We start from the raw sequence: 17,093 nt of genomic DNA on the forward strand, positions 1-17,093 counted from the left end.
GATACCTCTGGCCTCTCGTACCCCCCGACAAATCCTGTGTCCAGCGGGGCACCCTGGTGTTTCTCTCCCGCTCGTGCGAGCTCCGGCGTTTCGTTTTCTTGCGCTTTCAGCCTCCACCAAAGCAAATCCAACTAGGCAGTATTACGCGCACCGATTGGTTCTCGGCGCCCGTACTTAACAGCTGTGGCCACTCCTCCTTCCCGCCGAGATGTCTGGGATTTGTGGTCCAACTGCATTTTCGGTAGGCGCCTTGGCTCAGCGCCTGACACCTGTCTCCAGGAGTTTCCAAAAGAAGGACACAAAGAAGCATGATATCTCATCACCTGGTGTCATCAGCCTTCCAAAGCAATCCTCAGGGACAGACAAAAGGCATAGAATCTTTGTCACCTTTTACAAGAGAAACCTCTGAAATATCCCTCACTCCAAACAGCTACCTTATGTCGTCACTCAGGAAAAACTAACCAGCAGCTCTTTGCTAACAGAAACGTCACACCATTTATGTGGGTAGCCTTGTATCCATCCTCCCTCACTTCAATGTCTGGGTCTCCATCCTCCAGCCACAGGGATGCAGTCAATATACTTAGACTGTCTAGGGAAACTGTATCTACTCTGCATAGCATAATGCTAAATGCATCCCACTGGTCCATGCACTCAGACTTTCACCACACACAAAGTCTTACTACTACACAGTTGTAACATATCTACTTCACATTCATGCACATGGAATGGCAATTCAAGGATCTGGGAGTCACACAGACTACTCTGTCTCCACCACCCTTTATCTAGCCATTGAGTTTCATAGACCACTCGTCTGGTGCTGAAGCTATCACTGCTGGCATTGGTTCTCATTGCTCTCACAGTTGGCAATTAGAGCCTTTTGTTACTCAGAATCCCTCATTGGGCTATCTGAGATGCTCCCTCTGGAGCCTCCCTTACCCACTATTCTGCTCCTCAGAATCTTCTTATGATTCTTGGTCCTCTTGGCCAAATGCCATAGCCCTTTAACTCCCCTTGCTAGCCATTAACCATTTTTGCTGACTTCAGATGTCTGAGATTCTTAAACACTTTCTGTCATTTTTCACAGACCACACACCTTTTCGCCCATCCACCTTGAGACCCCTATGGAAAGGTGTGGTCCCTCTACTCTCAGATCTACCCTCGTACTACAGTGCCAACATCAGACAGTATCTGCTATCACTCAGAGGTCAGGGTGTCACAATTCTTACTTTTTATTCACTTTGACTTTGCATGTTCTGTGTTTTTCCTGCAAAAACCTACCAGCCTATATGTGAGCTAAAACAGGTGGGGGTTTCTGCTGGATTACAGCATAAGCAGCAGGAATAAGAACCATTTGCAAAAGAGATATTCTTATACATGTGGCATAGAATCACATAGGTGTCCTCCTGCTCAGTGTCTTCTTCCTTCTGCTCCAAGTCCTTCTATGCCTTCCGGTATTGGTCCTCCTCCTACTCCTGTATCAAGTTCTTCTTTTCTGGGTAGTTTTGGTCCTCCTGATCTTCATCATGGTCGCAGTTCAACTAGTTTGGTCACCCTGGTATTGTTTTCTTTAATCTGGTGCTCCTAATTCTAGTCCATCCTAACTCTTGTCTTCCTGCCCCTTTGTTGTATTATACTATCCCGGTACCACCGATCTTCACCCTGAACCTGCTGGTCTGCTGGATCCTTCTCCACCTAACCATGCTGTCCTGTTTTCCCTAGATCTTCCGCTCCTAGTCTTCCTGGTGTGGGTCATCCTTATTCTCCTTGCCCTGTTCCCTGTCTTCGTGGTCCTCCTGGTACTGCATCCATGGGCCCTGTCTTCCTTATTAGGTCCTCTTGGGCAGGGCCTGTCAATTTTGGACCAGGTCTGGTTCCATTGGTCTTTCTGATCTTCATGCGTCTGGTCCTGAAACCCAGTTCCTGATCCTCCTGATCCACATGGTACTTAAGGTCCTGGCCCCCTTGTTCATGACCCCTCTGGTCCTCCTACCCCTGCTGCTGCTTAATATGTCTCTTCTAGTCTATTTAATTCTCCCCCATCTGGTCCCTGGTACTAATGGCCCTGTTCCACATGTCTTTCCATTACTAGTTCTCCTGGTCCTTCTCCAACTTGTAATAATAATCTTGGTCATGGTCCTCCTACTCCCTGACATACTATTTCTGTTCTAACATGCCCACTTGGTCCTGACCCCCCTAATTCCGTTTAGACAGGTTTTGGTCATCCTGCCTCCTTTCATGATGGCCCTCTTTGTCCTAGTCTTCCTTTTCCTCTTTAGCCTGGTATGTCAGGTTCTGATACTCTTGGGCTGCTGTGACTTGATCATACTTTCCCCCTTGGCTGTAGTCCTACTGGTCCTCCTTGTCCTGGTCCTCTTAGCTTCTATCAAGCTGGCTCTGGTTGCCTGGCCATCTCCTTTTGAACCCCTGGTGCTGTTTTACTTGTCTTCCTCCCGCCTCACTCTCAGTCTGGTTTGCCCTATCACTGGTTTTCGTATTCCTGGTCCTCACAGTTTGTGTTTTTATCCTGGTTTTGTGCACACTGGATTATCCTTTTGTTTCTGGTCCAACTTGTTTGGGTTTTTGTATGCTTAATCCTCTTGGTTCTTGTTCTCCTGTCCATCCATGTCCTTCCAGATCCCCTTGTACCTCCCTTTCTTTCTTCCCTCGATCATCTTGACCCTAATCATCTTGAGCTGGTCATTCTGATCCTTTTCACCCTGTTTATTCCAAATAAATCAATTCTGGGTGCTGCAGTTTCCCTCGTTCCACCTGGCCTCTTGTGTCCTGGTCCTCTTGGGCCTTGCCCTTGTCTTCCTGGTTTGAATCATCCTGGTCCTTTTGGCTTTGTCATTTTGATGCTTCTGACATTGCACTTAATGGTCTGCCCCTCTAAATCCTGCCTCTCTTTATCTGGGTCCTCCTGTGCCTCATAATTTTTATCCTGATCATCCTGGGCATCCAGGTACAGTCCACTGAGTCTTGGTGGCTCTGGCTGTTCTGCTCCTCTTGATCTTCCTCGCCCAGTTTCTTCTACCCCCTGGTTCTTCATCTTTCAGCTCCACATGGCATTCTGGGCCCTCTTCCAATGGTCATTGTTCCCCTGACACTCCCATGATTTTCATGGTCCTCTTGGTGTTGATCCTTCTAACCCTCCTTGTTGTGGTCCTCCTGGCTCTGGTCCTCCTTGGCACTGGCCCCTTCATCGTCCTTGCTAATTCTGGCCTGTAGTCTTATTGGCCATAATCCTCGTGTTCCTAATCTTCTAGTCTTTCAGGATCTAATTGATCATACTGCCTGTTGTCCCCATGCTTCTACATCAACTAATCGTGGTCCTTCTTGATCTGGGTCCTCATATTCCTAGCCACCTTGCCCCTAGCCCTGTTGTGTGTACCTCCAGAGTGTGGGCACCCCGGTCCCTTATGTCCCTGGTCCTGATCCTCCTTTTCTTCCTCACCCTGGGCCTGGTGGTCCTCGAACTCAAGGTTCTGATCCTGTTTGCCCTGATCATTCTGGTCTCCCTACTCCTTTGCTTCTTCATCCTTCTAGAACTTTTTGCACTGGCTCTGGTTGCCTGTGTCCCTGGCCAGCACTCCTGGCCATGGTCATGCTATTTTTGTTTTTCATAGTCCTTGCCCTTCTCAAGATTATGTGCCAATTTACCGTGATCATCTTGGTCCTGGTATTTATAGTTTGGTTTCTCCTGAGCTTAGTTGTCATGGACCTGGTCCATCAGACTTAGTCTTGTTCTCTTATGTCCTGGTCATCCTGTTACATCTTGCCCTATTGTGCTTGTTGTTCATAAACCTTGCCTTTTGATCATCCTTTTTCCCAGTCTTGGCCCATGTGAGTCTATTCCTTTCTGACCCTCTTGGCCCTGGTCACCTTGTCCTGGTTCTCCTCATCCTGAACCCCCCTAGCGCTGGTATTGCAGGTCCTGGTCCATCTGGCTGCTTGTATCCTGGCCCTCAAGTCTTTGTCTTCCTGGTTTGGATTATCCTGGTCCTCCTGGATCTGAACCTTGTCCTTTTAGTTCTACTGGGACTGCATCCATTGATAATGGCCCTCTAGATCCAGGTTTTCCTTGATGGCTTTCTTAGCCCTGATTTCGGTCCTCCTAGTCATGACATTTTTAGTTTACCAAGTCTTTCTTGCTCTTGTCTTCTTGGTGCCCTTGGTACTGCCCCTCCCAGTCCCAGTCCTGCGTATACTGGTCACCTGATCCTGAACTTCATAGTCCTCTTCAACCTGGTCCTGATCCTCCTTGCACTAGTCCTCTTGCTTTTTGCACTCATTGTTCTGCAATAACCTGTCCAGACGCAACACAGATCAGACTAGCCTTTCATAATGCTGTTGTTCCTTGGCCTCCACTTCATGCTAGCCTTAAAACCTCCTGGCCCTGTACTTCCTGGTTTGTCTGGTCATCATCTCCATATACTCCTACATTTATTCCTATGGATCCTGGATCTGTTTCACAGGCTCCCTGTCCTGGACCTTTTATCCCATCACCCTAATTCTTGTCCATCAGTCTTCCTGTTTCTTCTCCCCTGGTTTATCTTGTCCCCTGATTTGCCTGCTCCTAATCCTTCCGCCCCTGGTTTTCCTTGCCCATGTAGTCCTCACCTTAGTTCTGGTTCTCCTTTGACTAGTCTCCATGTGTCACCTGCCTCATCCAAGTCCTAGTAGTTCACACGGTCTCTTCATTTGCCTGTTCCACCTTGTTCTCATCCATCTGACCTTAAACCCCTTTAGCATGGTCCTCCTAATAATGGTCCTCCTAGTTCTGGTTTTCCTAATCCCCATGGTTCATGTGTTCCTTGACACCCTGGAGTAGGATCCCCCTGAGTCTCACCCTCATGGATATTCTGATGCTGGTCCCACTGGGCTTGTACTTTCTGGTCCTTTATTTTCATCCTGGTCATTCTAATCTAGGATATCCAGGCCCTGCTAGCCCTGATCCTTTCTGGTTGAGGTCTTCCTGGTCCAGATCCATTTACTTCTGGCCCCTTTGTCTTCTTGATCTAAGCTCTGTGGTCTTGACCTCTTGTCTCTGATTCTTCTTTCCATAGATCTTCTTGTATCAGTCCTCTTTGATCTGTCTACCCGAGTCTGCTAGTTCTCATCCTAGTCTGTCCACTCAGGCCCTCCTTAGCCTCCTCGTAGTAATGGTCCAGGGCCTTCTGTTTCTTCTACCCTTGGTCCTTCTGTTCCTTTGGGCCCTAATCTACTGAGTCCAGATCCACCTGTTCCACACCCTCCTGGCCCTTCTGATCCTTCTCAACCTTGTCCGCGGACACCTATTCCTTTTCCTCATCGTCCATTTGTTGGCATTAGTGACCCTGGTCCTCGTAGATTATATCTCCCTGGGCATGGTTCTTCTTGTTCTGGTCTTTGTAGCTCTGGTCATACTAGCCCTCCTGGTGGTCCATCACCTGATCATTAATCTCCCACTTATCATCAACCTCCTCCTACTGGTCCTACTCATTACTTTCCCAGCTCCCCTCCCAATTGTCTTTAGCCAGAAATAGCCACCAAGTCTGTCACTCAGATATTTATTTTTGCATCCAAACTTTTTTTGCTGAGACAGCCCTGTCAGGAACAGAAATGAGGGCTCAATAGAGACAGGACCTTGCCCACTTGAAACACTTCATAGCATGTAAAATTTGAAACTTTCACTCTCAAAATACATTGTGCAGGTGGCTAGATTTTCAGTATGACAGAAGGGGCCACTCACGAAATGGGGCCAATACGCATCTATGCCCATAACCAACTCTGCTGGGTGCATAGTATCAAATGGTGTATTTATTTACCAGAAGCTGATTTAACTCCTCCTGTAATTTACCCATATGCATTACTTATCCGTACTGTCATCTGCTTTCATTTCCCCTTTCCACTGAAGCCACAGTATGGTGTCTCACTCAAATTACCTCCTGCAAGTGTCTCAAAGCACTGTGCCCTCAAGCACCAGATGCCTACTGCACTTGATCCTCCCTCTGGGGCACAAATACCACTCATCTCTCTTCATTCCCTGTTTGTTGTGTTGCCAGGCCTGAATTACTAGGATAGCACAATCCTCCTCAAAAAGAAGGCCAAATAAAACCCAGACCTCAAATTTCATCAAAAGAAGGACCATGAACAGTAAAAAACACAATGCATCCTCCTGAGAAAAATAAACATGTATGTCACATGGTTTAAAACCATTGCCGTTATCTGTTGCATACAGCCAAAATATCTGTGTGCCATATCCTGAAGTTTCTGAAACAGAAGTTTGATACCTGCATTTCCTATTTGAATATGAAAATAATATAAATGTTTTTATTCAAAATCAATTTTACTGTTTTTTTTCTGTAAACAGCTTAGTTTAGTGTATGCACCTACGATAGTACAAACTATTGTACTTTTTGTATTAGCTTACTTTCAAAAGCTTAACACACGTGGATCCCCCATACATGATGGGGAACCTACTATTGCCTGGAGACTATGCTCTTTTTTTGGGGGCGGTGGTTAAATATAGACCTTCGCATTATTTATCTGGCAGCCAGTAGAATTGCACATCATCTCTACTATTTAGCCTGTAGCTGGATAAACAGCAAAGATTAAGAAACATTTTGTTGGCTGCTGAGTACATAGCAACGATTATTATCCATTTGACTGATGACTGGGTAAATAGCCACTGGCATTTAGATAAGCAAATAAATTAATAAAACACATTTCATTATTCCTTTACTCAAAAGTTCTTCATTGGATGATCTCACTTCAGTATTTTTATCGCTATGCAGCAACTTTCCTCAAAAAAGTCCAAGAGGCTTAGTTGCTATTCTGATTCCAGTCCTAGAATACATTGGGAGGAATGAAAAATTCCCAAAGTATTTTTAACAAAGGGTTGAAGAGTTTTTATTGTGCACCACCTGCAAGTGCTGCTCTACGTTCTCCACTCAAGACAATACAGTAGGGGGCATTTTTACGAGAGCTTTCCATCATGCTTGTACCACGTAACCTGGTACATGCATGACCCAAAGCTCTAAGTCATATTTATGAGGTCACGCAAAGCCACTTTGCATGGCTTTGAACAGCTTAGAAAATATGGAGTAATGCAACTCATCACAAATTGGTGCGTTGCATTACTCTGAGCAAGGCAGGCATCCCATGGGCATTCTCGTGGGTGTTCCCGTGCAAATCCTATTGTTTTTGGCACATTCCCAGATTTAACAAGCCTGCCAAAGCTGGGAATGTGCCTAAAAGATACGCCCCCCCCCCCCCCCAGGAGAGGCATATCAAGGAGAAATAGGTTTATTGCTCCTCGTTTGTTCCTCTTTCTAAGAAAAAATCACCTCTATGCATTGTTTTTGTGAAAGAAGGTGCCCTTTCCTTCTCAAAAACAATCCTGCCTACAGCACAGGCACCCTTGTACCATGGTACAAGGGTGCCTACGTCGTGCCAGGCTGACAAAACAGCACCAGCGTAGGGGGGCAGGACAGAAATGCACCGTATTGTATAAATATGGTGCATTCCTGCCTTTTCCCTGTGATCCAGGGTAGCAAAGCAAGGTAACATGCTGTGCTGCACTGTGCCACAGTTCTCATAACTATGTCCCAAGGAATACTGCCATCCACTCTTTCCCTACCAGAGTGTACTTTTTGTTTCCATCACAGTTTTCATAATACTTTTTTCCAAGAACATTTCCTAATCAAATGCTCAGATAAATGTTATATTTATTCGACCAATTATTTCAGGCAAATATTATTTTCTTTCTTGATCTGTTTAATTTTAAACAATATCAATGGTCAGCACAATAGGAGTAATATCCTTCATAAAATTAAGTTTGAAAATCATTACACTGAATTACAAAAATGTCCAATTACTTTTTCTTAAGGTGCCTCTTCAGAGATTCCATTTGCGGTGTGGCTTCTTTGTCATTCATGATAGAGTAGAAGATTTACTTTTCTTGTCTCTCAATTTGTATGAGACGTTTAACACATGTTTCAGTCTAATAATTATTGTCACACTGCTGAGTTCAATCAGGACATATATTCAGACTCTATGTAAATATGTATTTATATCAACAGGTTCATTCTTACATTTTAATGTATTTTAGTGTTTACCAGAAGATGAACCTTTGTAATACAATCCGTTTATAATTTAAATCCATTAGTGCATTATTTTTTTTATTTTTTTAAATGAACAAATTAAAGAAGATAATATGGCACATAATCAACAAAATGCTAGGGCCTCATCTTAAGTACTTAAGCAATGCTGCAATTACTTATCGATTATTCTTCAATACTCTTAAATATAGTCGTCTTCTTCATAGTCATAACAAAACAAGAATTCCTGCTTCTATACACAGTGTACATCCATCTAAATAGAATCCTATTATAGTCCCTCCCAATGTGGCTGCCAGAGGCACACACCACCCCATGACCCATCTAGGAGGTGCCGAAATGCTCGGACTTCCTATACTACCAAGCATATTCAAACACACTTTTTCCCACCTCTTCATTCTTCATCAAAGTAATGAAGATTACTAGTATGTAATCATGGCATTACCTTCCTCATCTGTCTTCCTCATCCCAGTTGTAACAAAATGAGCATACTCCCAAGCCATAAATAACAAAGAATTGTCATAGAACACCACACAGAAAGTAGCTGCAGCAGAAATGTCATTCAAAGAAGCTACTTTGAATGCTTCCCAGGAATAGGATAGCCCCCAGGTGGAGTGGCCCTGAACATTGTTAGATAAGGGAATTTCAACTCTGTGGTAAGCCAAGGATATAACCATTTTTATCCATCAACTCATTTTCGAAACTGTGGGACAATAACCTTTACTTTCAAGACCAAATGTTACAAATAAGAAGTCTACCTTTCTGAAAGAGGAAGTCCTTTCTAAGTAAATAGATAGAGCCCTATGTAGGTCTAGGGGATGTGACCAACGTTTTTGTTCTGAGGACGGATGAGGGCATAAAATAGGGAGATGTAGATCCTGAGTCTAATGGAAAGTAGAAGGTATGTTCAGCAAAAGGTTGAATCTGGTCGCAAAACCACTTTGTCTTGGAAATGGGTTTGAATCTTGCCCAATTTCCATCGTGAAGTCACAGGAACCAGAATGAATCCCTTTAAGGTTAAATACTTCAAGGAAACCATTGAGAGGGGATCAAAAGGAGAATGCTGCAAGACATTCAAAATCAATGGCAAATTCGAGGAGGGCACAGAAGCATAAATGACAATTCTCTTTAGATGGAAGCTTTTTGAAAGACAAGAATCCCAAAAATCAAGATTGGCAGTGATGCCCCCACAGCTGCCCATTAGCTGTGCACCATTTAGGCAGCCAGCCTAAGAAAAACCTATCTTTAGAAATTTCAAAACTTTCCCACCCTCACAAGATAAAGGAGAGGAACGTTTAAAGCACACCACATAGAAAACTTCTTCGAATGTCCATTGTAGAATTCGAAAGTGCTCTATTATCTGTAATTTTGAAGGACTCGGGCTATGTCTGCTAAGCAACCTAAACCATCTAATATCTGCCTCTCATGTCCAAAAGCCCCAGAGACAGGTGTAGCAGATATCTTCCTGGCAGGGGCTGCAAACTGAGAGGGGAGGGATCAGCTGGAAATGGCCATAGAGGGCCTATCCCCATCTGGTGTAACAACAGGTACCAAGGATGATAGGTCCAGGCTAAGACCACCACCAATAACCTCCAATCCTTCCTCTCTGATTTTGGAAAAAACTCTGCCAATCAGGGAAAGTGGGAGAAAAGAATAAAGAATCCCTCTGGACCACCTGAAGCTCATTGTCTCCATCCTCCACGCCCCCTGCAATGGAACTAGGAGACAACATCTGGGAATAAGGGCTTCCTGGGGGAAGCAATCTAGTTCACTAAAAGGGATTTGGATCTTCTCACAATCAAACAAAGCATCTGAATATCTGAGGGAAAAATGCCATATCCACCATTGAGGAGAATGTTCGGCTCAAATGATCTGTATGCAAATTCTCCTTCCCCAGAAAATAGATCATTAATAATGACAAGAGATTCTTCTACGCACATACGCCTATCTTCCATGCCATATGGGCCAGGAGAGGGACTCTGGTGCTCCTCATGTGACATACATAAGCCTTCATGGTTTGGTTGTTTGCTCAGATTTGTATACCCTTATTCTTGATCCAAGGGGCAAATGATAAAAGGGCACTGTGGACCACCGCCAACTCCTTTCAGTTTGATGACTAGTTGTGTTCTTGCTCCAAATTTAGCGTTTGAACTGAAAGATCATCTATTGTAGCTCACTGTCCCAGTTTACTGGCATCTGTTGTTATGGTTAGTGGTAAGGGTGGAGACAACAAAATCCTCTTGGCCCAAGGGCACAGGATCCAGCCACCACTGAAGTTTCAGTACTACATACAGAGGGATAGGAACTACTACCTCATAATCCTGTGAGGTCATATACCATCAGGACAGAAGATGGTGTACTAAATGGAAAACATGATGGGGTGGTCAGGGGAATAGATACAAGGATGCTGGCAAATTGCCTTGTACCAGTGTACCAGTGTCTCTCAGTGGCCTGTCAAAATTATAGCAGGAAACTTCTAAGGCCCATTAGTTTGTGTTGACAAGCAAGGGGAAGAAACACTTTCCCTAGATTAATCGGGAATGAAACTCCTATGAATTGACACTCCTGGACTGATGTAAGATGCAATTTGGTGCTGTTGAGGAGAAAGACGTGTCTGCCAGACAGTTGTACACCAACTGCACTGCCTCCTGACCCTTATTACACATATTAATTAGTCATCAAGGTAAGGAAACACTAACAATCCTAAGGAATGTATATTACCCACTAGAGGTGCTAGATTCTTAATGAAAACTCTTTGAGCCGAAGCCACCCAAAAGAGTAATGCATAAAACTGATGGTGCTGACCCAGTGCTAGGAATGTTTGAAATGTCTGCCTTTTTGGGTTTGTTGTGAAGTGTAAGTAGGAATCTAAAGATCTATTGAGACTAAAAACATCCCCACAGATACATTTAGTAGGATATTCTGGAGGCTTGAACCAGTTATATATAACAGATCTAAAAGTAATTTCATATCCAAGACCGGAAAAAGTCCCTCTGAATCCTTCTGCACTGCAAACATAAAGGAATAGGACCCTTAACCAGGACCAGTACAATTGCACCTTGCTTTAGCAATGTCTCAATCTCTTTTTTATGTTTAGATACTTATCTGGATGGTGTGGGTCGGAGTTGGAATTAAAGCATCTGGAGGATGGGCTAAATATTGAATACTCTAGCCTTCTCTTACCATACAAAGCACCCATGCATTTGAAACATCTCATTTCCAGGTCATATAAAAAGATTTGATTCTCTCTCCCATCTGCAAAGGCGAGTTAGGTTTTTGGATTTGCTGTAGAAGTGGGAGCAGCTCATGCTTGCTGCCGGGATTTATCAGTCAAAGGATCATGACGGCCACATTCTCTGCCATGAAAGGGCTGGTTCGCCCCCTTATTTGAAGCAGTCTATCCAAAAGCTCTTTGGAACCCAAACCTTCTACCACTGAAGGGAGGTCTCACCATTGTCAGTAGCTTTTGCTGCTCAACTGATTTCTTAATCAAATTCTTCAACTGGGAACCAAATAGCGTCTTCCCATTAAAAGGAGGTGGTTGAGAAGAGATTTCTGCAAGGGTGCATCCAGATATGATGCCTAGCTGAAATAGCTTCCCCAAAAGCAGCAACGCATGAGAGAGAAATGAATGTCCAAAAGAAACCCCACTTGGTGCTCCATCAAAGACAATCTGGATGTGCCATTCTCTTCCTTTTGTAACTCCTCTGCCAGACTAAGAGAATCCTGGAGGAGGGACTTTACTATACATGTAGTGTAAGGCCCAGTTTTAAGAGTGAAACATAATATCCTTTATCTGCCCCCCACCATTTTATCATCCTGATCAACAGGCTAGGCTTCCTTCATATAACACAGTTCCATTAGACACCAATCCTGCCGTTAAGAAAACCACCTCTACAGAGGAAGGACCTTCCTGTGGGAAATTTTACAGATGGTATCCCCTGACTAGTAATCTCAATAACTATGTTTTCTCCACATCCCATCATTCCCAAGATAGTAACCCTCATATTGCAAAGCAATGAATCAGGTTCCTTTTAACAATATTGGGAGGCCTGAGGACTCTGGAAAAGGAAGGTTTTGTCTGAGGTATGAGATCATTTCTTTTAATTCAGCACTCTAATTATATAAGCCCCTTTGATCTTCCTTATCCAAGGAATTAGAGTCCAGATCATAGTCCAGATCCTTAGAATTGGAAGCCTTCAGCACCTTGGGGAGGGCTGATTGACATTCCAGCAGCAGCAAAAACTGACCTCACAGCTTTATTAATCATGAATTGCAGCAACCTGAGATCAGGGTCTGGTTGCACTGCCTCCACTGAATTCTCCTCCTCTGAAGAAGACATCTCTGGGATATTCTTCCTTTGTAGAGCACTTTCTCTCCATTATGAAGGATGGAGCAGTCTTTTTTTGCGTCACCTCATTGCTTGGCAACAGGGAAGCGGTAATGCGACAGCTGTGCTTCCCCTGTGAAGCGAGCTACAAAAATAAAAAATGAAAGTCTGCTAATCTGATTTCCCACTGGCTGAGCTAAGCAGAAGATTAAATTCAAGAACACAGGCAGAGGCTACCTCTTAATCTCTTTGTGGAGGAAGTAGCTTGCTCAAATCATCACCCGTCTTGCAGGTTTAGAGAGTAGCACTAGTCAGCTGAGTTCCACCCATCCCTTAAACTGATGCCATGAGTGATGGAAATTTCTTAGTAGTCCATAAAAACATGTAAATTATTACCTACAGTCTTTAGGAATCTAATCTTCTTTTGCACTATGCAGCAACAAATTAACTGAATTGTTAGGGAAATCTTCCAACCTTTAAATCAACTAGTAGAGGAAAGTCAAGACCAAAACAGAATACAAAATAACAAAGAGAATCAGATTGAGCTACGTTGCTTATTTTCTGTCCAATGGTATGAGTCAAACAGTAATCAAAATGTACTTTAGATGTTAGAAATTTTGATAAGAAAAATCCATCAAACGTATTTCCCAATAAAGCCAGTCAGTTAGACACTGTCTCCGTGTATGTATTTGGGAAGCTGCATTTAGTAACCTACAAGGTTTTTACTTGTTCATCCCACACAAAAGGTGAATGCTTCCTTTGGAATTGATACTATTTTATTCCTTTTTGGCAGTACAAGCGTGGGACCATCTATTGACATCAAGAGGTTTTTAAAATTATGTTTCAGAGATAAACATATGGCTTCAACAAATTACTTCTTAACCTCAGTTCCTTTCACTGAGAATCCTGTGTTTATATACTACATTTCTTAAAACATAATTGACTAATCCAACATATAATCCTTAATGAATACATAGTAAATGTTTACTGTGACCTATGATAAAACTCCCTTCTTCCCCACCCAGTGGACTTTCTCTGACATTGGCATATCCAGAACTTTTCCACCAAACAAATAAGTGTGCTTTTTTCTTCCAAAAGCAAAAAGACTCATTTCAAGATTGGAAACACCCTAGCCCTTCTAATTTTACACCATGTCATATGGACCTGTGTCTACTCCTTCAATAAAAGCAAGTTGCCATTTTTGTGACAAAAATTAGCTTTCTTAGGGCCTGGCTTAGAACTTGACACTAAATAATGTGGAGTACCCTGTCCATAAAACCCTCCATCCGCAGCACTATTATCAGTCGGTGGACCGCCTTCTTTCTAATGGCAGTGCCCTCACTGGCTCTGTCATTGGAAACTTACTCTAGCAGCCCAACAGAGCAGAGACCATCAGATTTAGAAGACCAGATTGCCTGCCATATTTAAAGTGAACGGTCTGATGAATTTCCTTTCTGTTCTTCTCTGCCCCAGGGAAAATCTGATAGTCCTGAACAGAAAAAAAAAATAATGACCCCTACACCATGGGAGAAAACTCCGAGCATGTGGGGATATTTAGTGTTTTGGTTTTCAACACAAAATCAAAAAAGTCTGCCGAGTGGCTGCCTGAAAGAAAGCAGTTGCGCCGAAACTTGCAATGCCTTTAGAGGCACCGCAGTGACTGGAGGCACAGAGATCACCACTGGGCAGGTAGTGATTACTAAATATGGTGGGCAATAGTTTCTCAGGGTAGCAGATGTAATGTTTTCTGCCACCCTGATATATAACTGGCCACCCGCCAAACATTGAATCAGGAATGAGGCACTTTGATTTCAGATAGGCACCGTGACCTATTTTAAAACAAGGTAGCCAAAATCCAGCATCACTAAATTAATTTTGCTTAACAATTAATTGGGATATTGCAAATATACAAATGCATCTGACTCTCAAAATTAGTTTTCCAATCTCTAGATAACCACAGACAATGCTACAGTTTTCTGCTCATCGACCATGCCTACATGGAACTTGGCAGAGTCCATGTAACCACATAAAATTAATGGTAGAATTTCAACTGAGCAATCATATTTCTTTAAAGTGTTAGGATTGGCAGAAACCTCCAATTTGGACATCTTATATGCAGGACATATCATAGGAAATGGGACTCAACTCATCTTTGGCTTGATAGATCCCACATTACCTAAGCAGTCAAAGATAACACAAAGGTAACAAGTATTAATATTCTTTGAAGTAACTGCAAGCCAAAAAATCATCCACAAGCTCCCTCAATTAGAAGCTATTCACATGTTCAGACTCCTTCTTCTCAATGTTTGAACTATCCAGTTCTGTTGCTGGAACTTGGGCACACTCTATAAATCTACATTCCAACAGTCTCATCTTAAAAGGAACTAAGATAAAAAAATTATGCATTACATACCGCTATTTTGCTGCTACTTCCATTACTGATGTCGTCCTGGTAGTTACCTAAAGCAGACTCCCACCTCTTCTTGCCTAAACATTCCAGAACTCATACCACGCTCAAGGTACAGTGCTACACATATCTCTAGTACATAAATACCTTAATATAAAATTATGAATATGGGGTGACATTTTCCTGTGAAGGCTCTCAAGAATACAAGCTTACAAGATCCCTTGGTCACTAGAAAACGAAATGTTCCCAGTAATGTTGTTAACAAAGGTTATAACTTGGCCAGAAATTGCCTCACCTTGGGCTTTGTTGCAATTGGCTGTCACTTACACCACATGACCACCCTGGACGTCCTATGGCCTAACCTATAGAGTCCAGCACCTTTTTAAAAATCATCACTTCCACAGACTACATTTTATTGTTCTGCTATGTTCTTATGCTTGATCACTGGAATGATTAATTTTTGTCTGCTAATCAAGAGTTAAGAATTGCTTTCAAATATTTACTGATGTGCTGATAAGGACTGGTTCTAATTCCATGCCCACTTTCAGCCACATGTGTGACAAACTAATATCGTTAGTCATTTATTATTTTATTTATATAGTTTTTTTTAAAGTATATTTTTATCCCCTTATGGCCACATCTTAATGATGAGATTAAGTGGGTCCTTAATCATATATTGGAGTTAGGTTGAGAGGCTTAACATTTCAAACCACTCTATTATGCATGAGATATTCTCTAGCTTGTGGATGATGGCATAGTAGGTTTCTCATGTATTAGAAATATGGTGCCCAGTCCATCTGGCAAGTGGGAAAGGGACTCTGCTTTTGATGGCTGATAGATTTCATGAATGCTTGTCCGAATAAGGTGTTTTCAATTTCTTAATGGAGCAGCCCAGGTTGTGCTCACTCTGATTTAAAAACACTGGAAAGGCTTTCTCCAATTTTATTTGCATGTAATACAGGTTGGTAGAATTATCTAGCATTACTTGATCTGTGTATCAATGTCACCATGTCACCGAGGAACACTCCTACGGGAATCAAGGCCATGAATTGGGATGAGGTTTGAAAAGGATTCCAAGGATCTTGAGGATTTTCTTTCTTCAGCGGGAGATTCAGGCATAGTTGTATTTGGTTTGGTTTTATATTAGATACAGCTACCATAGATCCTCATTGAGACACCTGCAGGCATTTTGGTGAAGCACTCCAAGTGGACAGTAGCAGGGATCTTAACATTTCTATCCAGTGACTAGGATACGTTAAGGTGAGGACCATTCCAGCCTTTACATTATGTGGGTTGCTACCTCAGATTACTGCATTGATTTGGAAGGAAAAAGTCCCTTGTTAAACCAGGAACCTATTTGTCAAATGTTCTTTAAATGTATTGGTGATTGTTTCCCTGACTTAAAGCCTGTCAAATCACATTTAACTTTTTGTGACCCAAGAACATACTTTCTGTTTAGACCCATTCCAAAAAGTTCTTCTTCTTCCAAAATTAGATGATCCCAACATAGTCAGTGACATTAATGTAATGGCCGGGATGAATCCCTTGGTGATTGCAGGTGACATTCCAGCCAAGTTTGCAGAAATAAACTGGGTGTAATCTGTAAGAGAGACTTTTTCACATAAATTGCACAAAGAGGTAAATGCAATGATAAGCAACTCGTATAGTGCAGAAAGGGGCTGGAAGAGAGCACAGAGGCCTTTGTCGCAATCCAAAGAAAAATACTTTCAAATTACATACTCTGCTCTGATACAGTGACTCTGGTCTGTGTGAGTTCCTAGTGTAGTTCAGTGATTAAACTATCAGGTCATTTACATAAAGGTCTAAGTAGGGTGTGAGATTCTTTACTGACCAATAGTGTTTCTTTATAGTGTCATGAGAGGAGAAATTTATTTCAACAGCTTTGTGCATCTATTGCTTGCTTGTTGCAGCTAGTACAGACCACATCTGGCATTATCTGAATCTATACCCTTCAATAGTGGCATTAAAGCTAATCCCAATGCTCTGGGTAATATTAATAATTGTACAACTGTCCAATGTGATAGACAATTTGTGCTGCAACTGAAGAGTGATAATGAGGGTAGGAATCCCTGGATCTGCATTACCCCTCCAGTGGCTCATAAGGCTGCTGATGATCTAATAAATTGTCCAAAATAGACATCTTAATGGGTAAGGGGAACAGAAATTCTTGCTTTTTGGTTAAATGAGAACCACCGCTGACCTTTCTTTAAAATTGTGAGACTTGCCAGAACAGTAG

This window comes from Triturus cristatus, chromosome 6 (assembly GCF_964204655.1).
Source record: "Triturus cristatus chromosome 6, aTriCri1.1, whole genome shotgun sequence".
Taxonomy (NCBI): domain Eukaryota; kingdom Metazoa; phylum Chordata; class Amphibia; order Caudata; family Salamandridae; genus Triturus; species Triturus cristatus.